The 14,766-nt window shown below is 36.8% G+C and overlaps 1 pseudogene; it reads left to right on the forward strand.

Moving 5' to 3' along the window:
• The first annotated feature begins 239 nt into the window (after positions 1-239).
• On the forward strand, positions 240-13,520 carry LOC113838881 (annotated as a pseudogene).
• Positions 13,521-14,766: the final 1,246 nt, after the last annotated feature.

Raw genomic sequence — 14,766 nt, forward strand, 5'->3', positions numbered from 1 at the left:
ATATCAACTCATGTTTTCCACATACACTGTGCACCCCAGATGCAGTGCCTCAGGGAAGAGAGTGTTTATTATTCCTCCAGGGGTGAAGAAACACCTGTGAGAAAAAGGAATCACAGATTTGAAAATAGCCTCTCCTTTGGCCTAGAAATTAAAGCAAGTAGGAAAAGTGGTGCCCATTTAATGTGGCTCTCAACATGACACTTCACAATTCATGCTGCCTGGTATAGCACAGGACAGAGATGTTCAATTTGACTTTCCTCTTGCTGCTCCTCAACATTCAAATTCATATGGCCAGTTTCATGCAGTCCAGGTGTTTTTGGAAAATGAAGCAGAAGGAAGGCAAGCATGGAGACTTGAAGAAAGGTTGTTTCTTCTCCCCTAGAACAGTGCAGTGGCCAGTGGATAAAGAGTATTTCAACCAAATTTTAAATATACAGTAAGTATTTTTGCATTTCCCACATAAATGCCATCATCAATATTTCAAGGTGGGTCTTAAATCTTCTGTCTTCTTCTATGAAACTCCATACCAACCCATGACCCCAAGCTCTTTGCTATTTTACTCTTTTTGTTAGCCCAGTGTGTGTTCTGTTTTTCTTCAAGTTAGCCTCCCACTTACAAGTCTGGAAGTAGAAAGAAGGAAGCTGGATCTACCATTAACCATCACAAAGAGCCCTCCTTTTAACATTGTAGATAGCAAGTAGCCAGTAATGTCTCATCTAAAGAAAACAGATACTATTTCAATGAATTTCATCCTAAGAACATGAAAGTAATTGACTGTAGCTTCTACTGATGGTTGTTATAACAGTGTGTGCTTGTGTGAAGACCAAAATTGTTTATGCCATAAATAGCTGCAAAGAGATTTCACATAGATATGAAGTAATCCCTCAAATTCCTTACATGTGGCCACTCTGCTTCTTGAAATTGACTTGAGAATATACTTTTTTTGGAGACAGGGTTTCTCTGTGTATCTTTGGAGCATATCCTGGCACTCACTCTGGAGACCAGGCTGGCCTTGAACTTACAGAGATCCACCTGTTTCTGCCTCCTAAGTGCTGGGATTAAAGGTGTGTGTCACCAACACCCCGCTGGAGAAAATACTTAAGGGACCTGTCTGTTGTGAGCTCCATTTTTCTTCCTTTTTCCACATACTTCACTTACACACATGAACAACCACTTGATTTGAAGTATTGCAAAGTCTAGTTCTCTGCTCTCCCTTTACAGTAAAGAAGGAATGAATGTATTTTTAATGATTTTTTGTAGTCTTTACAAACTGAGGCTACAACTTACAGTGATGGCTGTTTACTTTCCTTGTCAATTGCCTCAATAACAGCTGTGACATATGATGTTTGACAACACTTGAGAACAGGGAGCAGAGTTACCTACTAGTTCATCTTTGACCTTATTTAAAAATCATGTGTCTTTTCTCTTTAGGAATAAGTTGTTTAACCTCTGACACTTATATCACTCTTAACTCTTATGTTTCACTTTCAGCACTTTTCTAATTGTAGATGCTTATGTTACCAATGTAGGCACTATAAAATGTTGATTTTGTAGAATGCAGGTAGTTGGTTTAAAATACAGCACTTTCAGTAGGCAAATATGAGAGATCAAGGCACTGATGTTTGTTGAATCCAGTATAGTGAAGTTAGTGTTTCAGTTATATAAGATCTATTCTCAAATTCCTGTGTTTTTATTGAAAATTTTAATGACACTTTTTCTTTGGTAATAAGGAGCATTTATAAAGTGACTCTTTTATATACAGAGACATAAGAAAGTTACAATTTTTAAATGGAAAACATATTGCATTTAACTCTGAGTAAATAGTTCAAAATAAAGAGTTTGGTGTATATTAATCATAGTATATAAAATGACTATGAAAATGCATGAGCTATCATTCTTCCCATAAACATGAACAAAACATGCTATTGTTCTCTTCCAAGTGTCTTGTTGTGCATAATTATTACAAAACAATTAAACATTCCCAAACATTTTCTACTTTATATTGTTCTAGTTTATAAAATTGTAATGCTGACAATAAATTCGCAGTGGGATTCCAGCGTTATGTCAATGTAAATGCAAAGGTAATCAAATGATATTCTGTAGTAGAAAACTATGATGGTCATATGTGCCCAATTTGAGTCTATGACGTGCCTGTGTAAAAATCACATAGTTGTACAATACTATAGGGAGCATACATACTTTTAATATCTGCATTCTGGACCTAGAGAAGGTGTATCTTGTACATGTGAGACCAAACTACAGTATAGGAAATTGTAATTCAAACCAAGTTTTTTGTGCCCTTCTGTGGCCAAATTTAGTATTAATCTTGTCAAACACACATATTGATGCAGAATATGTATCTTTTACCAAATATGTCTTTGTTGTTTGAGTTTATTTAAAAATAAGTATTAAGGCCGAAGGGTGGTGGTGTACACTTTTAATCCCAGCACTTGAGAGGCTGATGCAAGTGGAACTATGTGAGTTCGAAACCAGCCTGGTCTACAGGAGCTAGTTCAGGACTGCCTCCAAAGCCACAGGGAAACCCTGTCTCGAAAAACCAAAATAAATAAAGAAGTATTAAAAAGGAATTTTTGCCAGCAGCAGTTAACCTTGAAAGAAAAGCATGAGAGAGGTTTAGATGGACATGGGATGATATGTTAACTCTATTGTCCACTAATTATCATGAACTGAAAGTCCATAGACAAATGTCACCCCAAAAAGATTATGGTGTTCTCTTCTGTGATTTCTTTGTCAACCTTAGCCATTTCATTAATTTTTATAAGAAAATATAAACTCTTTAGCTTACACATCATGTGCATTTTTATATTACTCAATGAGTTCAATAGAAAGATGGCTATGTTTACTATTTGGTCAATGACTATGCCTGGTCTATACCTTCTGAGGAAGCAGTCACAAGCCAGAGATGGAAGAGGCTTTCTGTGTAAGATGCCAAAGAAGCATCTCATTCATGGGAGATGGATCCCTATGGACTTCAAAGCTTTTGCAAGCTTCTAAGTCCTTATGTGTTTCCAACCTCAAAACAGAAGTTATTTGTTTCAATATTTGAAGGAGGGTGGTCCTTGTATTGTCTACAAATGATTGTGTATTTTCTCTGTCCAATTTGAACACATTACCTTTTACAGAACACCAACTGAGAACTACAAGTATGCACTGGCGTTGGCTTTTACCCTGGATGAGGTCAACAGGAACCCTGATCTATTACCAAATAAATCCTTGGTATTTAGTAGCTATAAAGATAATTGCTTTGGTCTGTCTCAGTTGTACAGTATGAGTCAAATTTTGCCACAAGACCCTGTTTTTTTCCCTAATTATAACTGTGAGGAAGATATCGTGTGTTCTGTGATGCTTACAGGACCAAACTGGGAAACATCTGCGATACTTCTGGCATACATGGACCTCTGGAAATCTCAACAGGTAAGAATTTTACGGGTTGGATTTGATTGAAAGGGTGACCTCATGGATACCAGTCCCAGATATTAAAACCTGTTAGGAGGTGACTAGACTTGCATTTATGTCAATATATGTAGATGATGAGTACTATTCAGAGAATGATGGTCTGTCCGCATTTCCTTGTATGTAATACAAACAAGGGAAGATGTAATAGCTAAGGGGATTAGGCAAGGGGGTGTTCTAGAACTCTTTGTAAAAAATGGTTTTACAAGTTCTTAGGAGTGCATGTTACCTCATGCTGCTCCCTGCATCCTAGGTTATTCATCTTACCTATGGATCCTACCATCCAATCCTAAGTGATCATGAAAAATTTCCCTATCTATACCAAATGGCATCCAAGCACACATCTCTAGCCTTGGCCATGGTCTCCGTCATACTTCACTTCAGCTGGAACTGGGTAGGGCTGGTCATCTCAGACAATGATCAGGGCACCCAATTTCTCTCATATTTGAGAAGAGAGTTGGAAAAAAATACAGTCTGCTTTGCCTTTGTCAATATGATTCCAATCAACATGCAGTTATACATATCCAGAGCTGAATTATATTATAATCAAATCAACACATCATCCACAAATGTTGTTATCATTTATGGTGACACAGAAAGTACTCTTGCTTTGAGCTTTCAAATGTGGGAATCCCGAGGTTTACAGAAAATATGGGTCATCACCTCACACTGGGATGTGACTACAAGTAAAAGAGACTTCATGCTTGACTCATCCCATATGACTCTAGCTTTTGTACACCATCATGGTGAGATTTCTGGCTTTAAAGATTTTGTCCAGACAATGAACCCTCTCAAATACACAGATGAATACCTTGCAAGGATGGAGTGGATGAAATTTAACTGTGAAGTGTTCACATCTAACTGTAAGACACTGAAAAACTGCTCATTGAATTCCCCCATGGAATGGCTAGTGGTACGGAGTATTGACTTGTCCTTTAGTGATGGAATTTATGACATATACAATGCTGTGTATGCTCTGGCCCATGCACTGCATGAGATGTTTCTTCAGCAAGTAGAATATACAACCATGGACAATGGGAAAGGACATAGTTCTATCTGCTTGAAGGTAATATTTCTTCTATTGTATAATATTTGGTGTCATCAATGTCATATCTTTAGGAGTCTTTCAGATGACCAAACTCAGTGGACTAGGAAGTATTTCCCACAAAAGAAAGATGTCTAAGCATTTTTTTCTGCTTAGAATTTGGTAGAAACCTCTAGTGCAAAGGCAATGCAGCAGAAGATAAAATGCATCAAGGACAATTGGTGATTTTTTTACTGAGCATCTGAATATCATAACCCCTGTTCTAAGATTGTAAACCTTATCAGTCCTTTCTCAAGAACACTCCCTGTTAGTAGATGATGTCTGTGTACATTAATCATAGCAATGTTGTAAATAGTGTAGGGAATGATATCCTTAAGTGTTCTCAACTGAATCTTTCCCCATAATCAGCCTTGGGGATCACAGTTGACATTATGATAGTTATTACACAGGCAATATTCCTGTGATTCAGTTCAGTACATACATGTGCATGAATGACTGAAGGTTTCTCACTCTATATGTGTGCATGTTTGTGTGTTTCTGCTCATCTGTGTGTGTGTGTGTGTGTGTGTGTGTGTGTGTGTGTGTGTGTGTGCATATACAGGCCTCTACCAGTATTGACTATCTTCCTTTGTAATTGATAATAAATTTGTCTGTGTCTTTCTGCATGGGTATTTTTTCCTGTGTGTATCTACCTGTGTATACTTGGCAGTGAATTTGTCTGCATGAGACTTTTTGTATATGTGTGCATTCCCTTATATGTGCTAACACATATGAATATATGCATTGTTCTCTCTCTCTCTCTCTCTCTCTCTCTCTCTCTCTCTCTCTCTCTCAATGCTTCTCTCTATTGTGCTTTTACCTGTGTTCTTTTCCCTGTATGTATTTGGGTATATGTGTATCCCTGTCTATGTTTTTTCAGTGTGTTTGTATGTATGTTTGGATGAATATGCCTATATATTTTTGCCTGCATATGTATAGGAATTCAAGGCATATATGTATGTGTATGTTTGACAAAAATCTTTGTGGCTGTATTTTGTGTTGTCTCTGGATAGACATGAGTCTCTCTTTCTCATATGTATGTGTGTGTATGAATATATTACATATCTTTGTATGGTGTCTGCATATATGTCTCTTTATGTGTTTGTCAGGTTCTCCTGAGGGAGAACATTATTATATTCATTTAATCCATTTACTTTCACTGAGATGGCTCCCCTGGGCACCTGAAATAATGTTGCCTTTAAGATAAAATCAGAAATTTTTCTTCAAAAAGTGGCAAACAGAATTTAGGATGACGTCTGTCTTACAGCTGAATACATTTCTGAAGAAGACCCAATTCACAAATCCTGTTGGGGACAGAGTGAATATGAACCAAAAAGAAGAACATCAGGAAGAGTATGACATTCTCCAGATTTGGAATTTCCCACATGGTCTTAGATTTAAGGTTAAGATAGGACAGTTTAGCCCATATTTTCCAACTGGTGAACAGCTCCATGTATATGAAGAAATGATAAAATGGGCCACAGGAAATACACAGGTGGGTCTCACCAAATTGTACTAATTTACATTACAGAGCAATAACACTGTCAAGTGGGAACATGTGTGCTTCCTTGATACTTAATATAATAAATTGTCACATATGAGGCAATATCAAGCCTTCTACTTTATGCTTCTTCTTTTCTCCTTTTTGATATGACACTTTATTAATCTTTTGAGGATTTCCAACATGCATATAGTGCATTTTTATGATTTTCAATCCTGATTGTTGTTATAAATATGAATACAAACCAGTTATAAAAATGATTTAATATAAATTCCTGTAAAGTGAGCAATATTCTCTTGGATCATATTGATTAACATACAGCAATTTCTTCCCTTGTTCTGAATCTTGGGTACAGATGTTGAAAAATTAGACTGTTGTAGGAATAAAGTAATTAAAATTACACAAATCATACATTTTTATTATTTAATTTTGTTTAATACTTTAAAAAAAGAGTTTCTAAATTGTCAACACCTCTAATCATAGATTAACATTTTCAGGATGTATATTAGATGTTCTATGGATTATTAAGTTGCTTCTTCTTTCTTTTTTCCTTTTTTCTGTGGGTATGGGTGTTTTGTCCTCAGGTATGCTTGCAACTGCTATGACTTTGGTTCATATCGAGGACAGAAGAGTTATTTGAGTTGAGTCCCTAGGAAATGATCCACACAGTGACTGCTAACAATCAGTTTTGCATCCTATTCATGAGCTGGATTTAACTACCTAACATTGAGTCCTGTCTCCAGCTCTGAATCATACACTATAGAAGAATTTTATCACTGGAGATATCTTGCTTGCTCAGATTAATTATTTCATAGTTCATCCAAGATAATAAGGGAGTGTCTAGTTTTCTTCTCTTTATTTGAAACATTGTTAGTAAAAAATGGGTTTTGATGAAATTTGTAAATGAAATATTGAATTATTGGTCATGGATATTTTATATGGATGAAGTCAGATGTGGCTGGTTTTAAGTTTTCCAATTCAAACAGCCTAGTACAATTTAGGTTGATTAGTCTTCAAGAAAAATCTGAAGTGATATATCAGGTTACCTGGATATTATGAATTGTAGAGTTTTTGTTCTTTCCCCAAGTGTAAGAAGGGTCATACACAGGGAAAATATCATAAGCTGAAGGTATAGATACTGATCTATATATCCATGTAAAGGGTAGCAATGAAATTGCGTATGTATTCTACCCATACCATGCTTGAGCCTTGCTAAAACATCCACTGGAAAAACACTAGGAATTAAAAACAATTAAACCAGTGCTCTGCTTTCAGAAATGCAAATTAAAATGTAGAAACCAAACAGAAAACAAATATTCAGGATGGTATCAAAGCAACATGGCTCAAAATCTTACAGTCATAAACTTAAAGGAGAGTATGTTCAATGACATACTGAACAAGGAAATAAAAGAATGATCACAAGAGTGTTCCAGAAAAATGAAAGAGAACACAAATCACTTCTTGGAGAAGCAATGGGACCATGAAAACTTGTATACAATTAGACAGTTAATGGTAATGTGACAAAGGATTTCTCTAAAGGTACAAAATATTTAAAAAGTTTAAACTAAATTATATAAAGGTAAAGCAAAAAATCAAATAAAAAATCTCAGTTAAAATACTCAGCAAGAGAATATTTTAAGTTGAACACAGGATGGAAGACTTGGAAAACAGGACTAGAACAGAAAATTCAAAATATGACAAAAATATTACAAAAGGGATGAAAATCATAGGACATAAAAGCAATATGAATAAAGATCAAATTTAGAAACCACAGGCACAAGAGGAGAAGGAAACACTAAATTCATCAACATTATATCCAGCAAAATGAGATTTAAATATCCAAAACTACAGCATGATATGTAGCCATATAGATTTGATAGTCATTTAAATACCAAAGATTCAACATCAGAAGGAACCCTTGATTTTTTATTTAAATTTTTATTCTAAAAAAGAATGAAATTTGAATACTGCAGGAGATAAGATCCAGTTGTAAACAGCAGATTCTACTGAGAATACTGTTTTTTAACTTTAGAAGCACTCTTATTTACATATGCATTTCTGCATTCCTTCAAACCCTCCCCACCAACCCACCAACACCCTGCCACCCCCTCCGCAGGGATAGTGAGGCCCTCCATGGGGGACAATGAAAGTTCATCATATAATTTGGTGATGGGTGCAGATCCCTCTTCCTGTATCTGGGCTGCAATAGTATCCCTCCATAGTGAATGGGCACCCAAGGTCCATTTGTGCTCTGGGGATAAATACTGAATCCACTGTTAGAGGTCCCATAGACTGCCCTGGCCTCCTACCTGGCACCCACATTCTGAGGGCTTGGTTCAGTCCAATTCTGGTTCCCCAGGTTCCCCAGCTTTATGACTAGGGTCTCTGTGCTCTCACAAGGTCAGGTCAACTGTTTCTGTGGGTTTTTCCAGCATGGTCTTTGCTCCTTTGCACATCCCACCTCCCTCTCTGGAACTGGATTACAGGAGTATGTCTCAGTGTTTAGCTTTGGGTACATGTTTCTGCTTTGATCAGCTACTGAATGAAGGCTCCAGGAATGAAAACCAAAGTAGTCATCAATCTAAGAATCCTCTAAAAGTAGGACAGTAATATATTTCAAATACTTAGAGACATATGCTGCCAATCCTGGTTACTACAGCAAGCAATATTATCCCTGATTATAGAAAGAGACAGAAAAAAAGTTCTTTAATGCAAACAATTACAGAACGCATAACCAATGAAGCAACACTGTGAAAGTACTTAAAGAACTCTTTCAGACAAAGCAACAAGATGTCAAAGGAACATATAGCCATCACTGGAACAACAGTCAGACAACCAGCTATTGGAAAAGTACAAAATATTGTGACAGATTATTTTGAAAAAGAGAACTTTTAGCAATGAAAGACAATAATTTACAAGTAGTTTTCAATAACAATTAAATGTTAATGGTCACATTTTCTAATCAAAATGCACAGACAATAAAATTGGTTAAAAAACATTCCTTTGTTGCCTTCATGGGGAAAATAGGTTAGAAACCTTCTAAAAAAGTAAATCCAGAGAACAATATCTTAGATGGGCATGCATGTAATAATTCTGGACAAAACACCACCCAAGAGATCTCAACAACACAACAGGAAGATTACTCTATACAACCAAGATGACTTCATTTCAAGGATGCAAGCATGCTTCAACATATGCAGAAATTAAGAGTAAAACACCACATAAATAAACTCAAGGATAGAATTCAATGATTATCCCCAATTATGCAGAAAGCTCTCTTAGGTAAGTCCAAACTTCATTCAGATTTAAAAAAAAAAGCATGAAAGAAAAAATCCCGACAGAATACAATGAGGACAAATTGACATATCAAGGTTTTCTGTGGCAAACATACTGACAACATTGTACCACGTGGAGAGTAAAGTCAAAGAATATCCATTAAAGTGAGATAGAGTAAGGTGTGTATTATGGTGCATGTCTTTATTCAGACTCCTGGACAAAGATTCAGGGAGCTCTTTCTTTTTGTAGTAAGCCTCAAATACATGGGGAGCTCAAGCCAAACTGAGATCTGTCAGTAAAATGAGAAGAAAATGGAAAATGGTATGTATTTTCTCTACTCTTGTTCAAAATAGTCCATAAAAATTATCAAATTAAACAATAAATGAAAAAGAAGAGACATACAAAAATGAAGGGATGAAATTTGTCATGGATAAAGGAGTTTACAAAACAATAGCTAAACAATGAGAACTTGCTTCAACAAAAACAACAGAAAAGGAAGCCTTGTAGTTCTCCACACTTGTGGAAAACATGAGATGATTCTGCCCTTAGGAGATGCTTTTCTTTTGACATAGAAGTTAGCACAAAACAAAAGATGCAAAATGAGCAAACAAGAATCAGGAACCTTCTAATTAACATATGGATGACAATCACCAGCATCATGATAATCAAAGATAATACATACATTTTTAAAATTAGGAAATCCTTCCATTAACTTTAAACAAGGTAACTTTTATTGGGGTTCCCCTACATCCCTAGTCTTTGTAGGACTTTTCACATTGGGAAACAATTTACTTCCAGCTCAGTAAATATCAAGCCAGCACCTCCTTATGACTAAATACACTGGGCTCTGTCTACACAGCTCTTTGCTCTCCACACTCTGTATGTCATTCTTTGCAGTACTATTTTATTGGAGTTAATTTGTGTTGTCTGAGATTTTAGGAGGCATTTACCTTGTTTCAGATTCCCACTCATCCTATTTCACTTTTCAGTTATTGTCATCAATCAGTGATCATGAGTAAATGGAAGGGGAATGGTTGACATAGCTCATGGTTACAGTCAATGGAAGACCAGGCAGGAATCAGGAGACTGCAGCTAAAGCATAGACCCTGAATGAACAGGGAAAATGGCTTGCTGTCCTTGCATTTATCATAAAACCCTTCGAGGGACAACACCACCCATTAACAATTAATAAAAAGCTCCACATATAGGGTCTCAGACTACTCTGAAAATGAGAATTTTTTATTTAAACTTCTCTGTGTCTTTTAAATCCTGTACTTTTTGTAATGTGGTCACACATTTGGTGTATATAAAATTACCTTATTAATGTCTAAACAGGCTACATAACATAGGTATGAAAGGAATAGGTGAAACTTTTGTTATCACCATGTGTCTCATTTTCCTCAGATGCCACCCTCTGTGTGCAGTGCTAATTGTGGTCCTGGATTCAGAAAATTCTGGCAGGAGGGAATGGCAGTCTGCTGTTTCAAATGCCAACCCTGCCCAGAAAATGAAATCTCTAATGAGACAAGTGAGTACTCAGGCAGTTATAAAGCATTCATTTTGATCATTCCTCTCAGCATCCACACTGGGAAGCCAAAGGGGTCTGAAAGGGAATTGCACAAACACAATGTAATATTTGCCTATTTAAGCTTTATAAAAATATGAGCATTAGCTCTGTCCCTGTTTCAAAATTCCTGTGCCTTGAACCACTTTATCACTCGTTGTAAATTCATGGCAGGTGGCCTTTTCTCAAAGATACTCTTGTTAATCAATGTGCAGTCTGAGAGAATTTTACACAAGGCCCTTCCACAACTTATAAATAGGGAACTACTAATCAACACAACATTATGTGTAAACACTCTGTCTTAAGGGCTCTTGTATCATCTACTTAATGCTGTTTATCAGTATCTGCTTCACAATTGAGTACATCCACTGAGTCTGGGTCTCACAGAGATTGAAACTAGGGGAGGAGGAAGGTGTTTTCTATTCTCTAATGGAACAGAATCAGGATGTAGGGGCATTTTAGTGCTAAGTATGTACAGATGGTTCTACTTTGAGTGACAGGCTACAGCTTCTTCTGGATAAGACTCAGGAAGTTTCTGCTGATACTGCCAGAAGACTGAACTAAGGCTGCATTTATGATAACTTTTATTTTTGCACTTCCCAAACATTATTCATCCCTCACTTTCATGCTGCTATTTGCCCCATGTAATCCCAATAAGTTTTAAATCATCAGATAATTTGGTAATTATATATGAATACACCTATGACTACACACACAATCATACAAAGTGCTGATTTCATTTAAAGGTGCTTTTATTTAAATGTGTTTGAGCCTGAAAATGTAAAATCGATAATGTATCAGAGGTCAGGTCCCAGTATAACACACAGTCTTCATATCTCCTGGGGACAGCATTCATAGAAATGACGAAGACAAGGCCTCAGGAGGCACTGAATCCATGGGATCTTGGGTTTTAAAAACACCCAGAAAAGTTGTGGTTACAGAAACAGCTAACCTGAACAACGGGGAGCTTACAGACACCAGACTGATAGCTGGGAAACCAGCATAGGATAAACACAGACCCCCTGAATATAGGTGTAAGTTAGGAGGCCTGGACAGTGGAACAGTATTTATCCCTAGTACATCAATGGACTTTGGGAGCACATTCTACATAGAGGGAAACACTCTCAGCCTAGACATATAAGGGTGGGGGGCTAGGCCCTGTTCAAAATTATATGACAGACTTTGAATATCTCACAAGAAAAGCCTAACCCTCCCTGGGGAGCAGAAAGAGGATGGGATACGGGATTGGAGGGGGCAGGGGAGGAGTGGAGGGAGAGGGAACTGGGATTGACATGTAAAATAAGCTTGTTCGTACTTTAAATTTAAACAAAGGAAAAAATGCTGTGGTTAATGAATTTAGCATTTGTGAATTCACCAATATATGTGATTTCTTCACTGTTCCCAGAATGCAGTAAAAATCCTGTGCTTCTTGATATAATGTGACATGATGGCATCAATACACCTAAATAGACAAAATAATTACTTTTGCTTCTGTTCCCCATAGATATAAAGAAAATTATGAAATGAGAGAATTTCTATGCAACAAGGTCCTTCTATGACATTCTTGGCAACAAAATATAGACGTTGCAAAGTTTCTTATGTACATGTAATTGAAATGCCCTATCAATAAAAATGCTGAAGGTGAATTAATGGTACATTACTCTCGTCCTCAGATATGGATCAGTGTGTGAAGTGCCCAGATGACCAGTATGCCAATATAGAGCAGAACCAATGTATGCACAAAGAAGTGATATTTCTGTCCTATGAAGACCATTTGGGGATCACTCTTGGCTTAATTGCCTCGTGCTTCTCTGCATTCACAACTATGGTGCTTGGAGTCTTTGTCAAGCACCATGACACTCCCATTGTGAAGGCAAATAATCAGAAGCTTAGTTACATCTTGCTCATCTCACTCTTCTTTTGTTTTCTCTGCTCCTTCCTCTTCATTGGCTGTCCAAACACAGCTACATGCATCTTGCAACAAATCACATTTGGAGTTGTATTCACTGTGGCTGTTTCCACTGTGTTGGCCAAAACAGTTACTGTACTTCTGGCTTTCAAAGTCACAGCCCCTGATAGAAGAATGAGATATTTCCTGATTTCAGGGGCCCCTAACTACATCATTGCCATCTGTACTCTCATCCAAGTTATTATCTGTTCAGTCTGGTTGGGAACTTCTCCTCCATCTGTTAATATTGATGCTCACTCTGAGCATGGCCAGATCATCATTGTGTGCAGTAAGGGTTCTGTCACTGCCTTCTACTGTGTCCTGGGATACCTGGCCTGCCTAGCTCAGGTGAGCTTCACTGTGGCTTTCTTGTCCAGGAATTTGCCTAACACATTCAATGAAGCCAAGTTCTTGACATTCAGCATGCTGTTGTTCTGCTGTGTCTGGGTCACTTTCCTCCCTGTGTACCATAGTACCAAGGGTAAAGCCATGGTAGCTGTGGAAATTTTCTCCATCTTGGCTTCCAGTGCTGGGATGCTGGGATGCATTTTTGTTCCCAAGTGCTTCATAATTTTGTTTAGACCAGCAAGAAAAATCTCTTCCAAATATCAGGGGAAAATCACCTTCCAGAACTGAATATTTTATTAGTTCTAACTCACAAGTATATATTTAGCTCATATCTAGCAAATATTCAATCATAATGCAAGACCTATCCCTTTTAGAATGACTCTCACTGTTTCCTCTTATAATATAGGCTAGTTGTATCATGTCTACTACTGTTGTCTACATTGTGTCTTATACTCTTTCACTCAGTTAATGATTTCTGAAATCCTAGGCATTGGACAATAATGCAGATTTGAAATATTATTTTCTACTTAAAATACAAAACTGTTCAAAATATTTGCTATGTTCTTATAAAATATCTGAGTGGATGAATAACTTTTATGGCAGCAGAGTGCTATTGGCAAAATACAAGATATTTTTGAGACAGAGATCCTTGGTTTGCAGACATATTTAGAACAAAGTTCCTTCTTGTGGGGGGAAAGGAGGAAGATCCTGATGCCCCCAAGGCGTTAGAAAAGTAGGACATGGAAGAAAAAGTGACATTTTGATAAACATATAGAAAGACTTTTACAGAAGCTTGAGTGATGCCTCAGCAGTTAATACCATGTGATGTTCTTGTTGAGAATACTAATCAATCTGTATCTTCAAAATTCTCTTTAGGACTTCATAGAGCAATATATCCCAAGGATCAGATAGTCTCTTCTGGGCTTCAAGTTTACCTTTGCATGTAATCACACACACAAACACACACACACACACACACACACACACACACACACACACACACACAATTATATAAGTTTTCAAATATTGGAAAAACATTAAAGACTCTGATTTGTGTTTTACCTTTTCAAATTGCTCTTAAGATATCAGAATTAGATATAATCTACAGATGAAGGATGGAATTTAGAAGAGATGTCCGGGTCTATTTACATGCATTTGACATAAGAACCTTCAATTTTTAGTGCTCCATAAGATGCACAGTGAGAACCAATAGGGGAAACACAGCTTGATATATTGATGTCTTCTAGGTATGAATTTTACATCACACTAATCATCAAAATTCTAAGCATCTGTCACATTTCTATTAAAGAAAAAAATGGGTTTTAATACAGCTCTGTTATACCAGGAACTACCAAAGACAATTTTTCGTAGCATAAATATCCCTGGTTCCAGGTTATAAGAGTTTATTTCTGTTACAAAAATAGTTTTACTTTCATTTTCAACTTAAGGTGTGTTCTAGTACACATGCAGTAGGTACAGGGACCAGAATATTGCCTTTACTCCTAAAAATTGGCATTTTGAATATTACTAGTATACGTTTGGTTACTGAGATGTGAATCTAGGAACTCCAG

Source organism: Cricetulus griseus, unplaced genomic scaffold (assembly GCF_003668045.3).
Source record: "Cricetulus griseus strain 17A/GY unplaced genomic scaffold, alternate assembly CriGri-PICRH-1.0 unplaced_scaffold_89, whole genome shotgun sequence".
Classification (NCBI taxonomy): domain Eukaryota; kingdom Metazoa; phylum Chordata; class Mammalia; order Rodentia; family Cricetidae; genus Cricetulus; species Cricetulus griseus.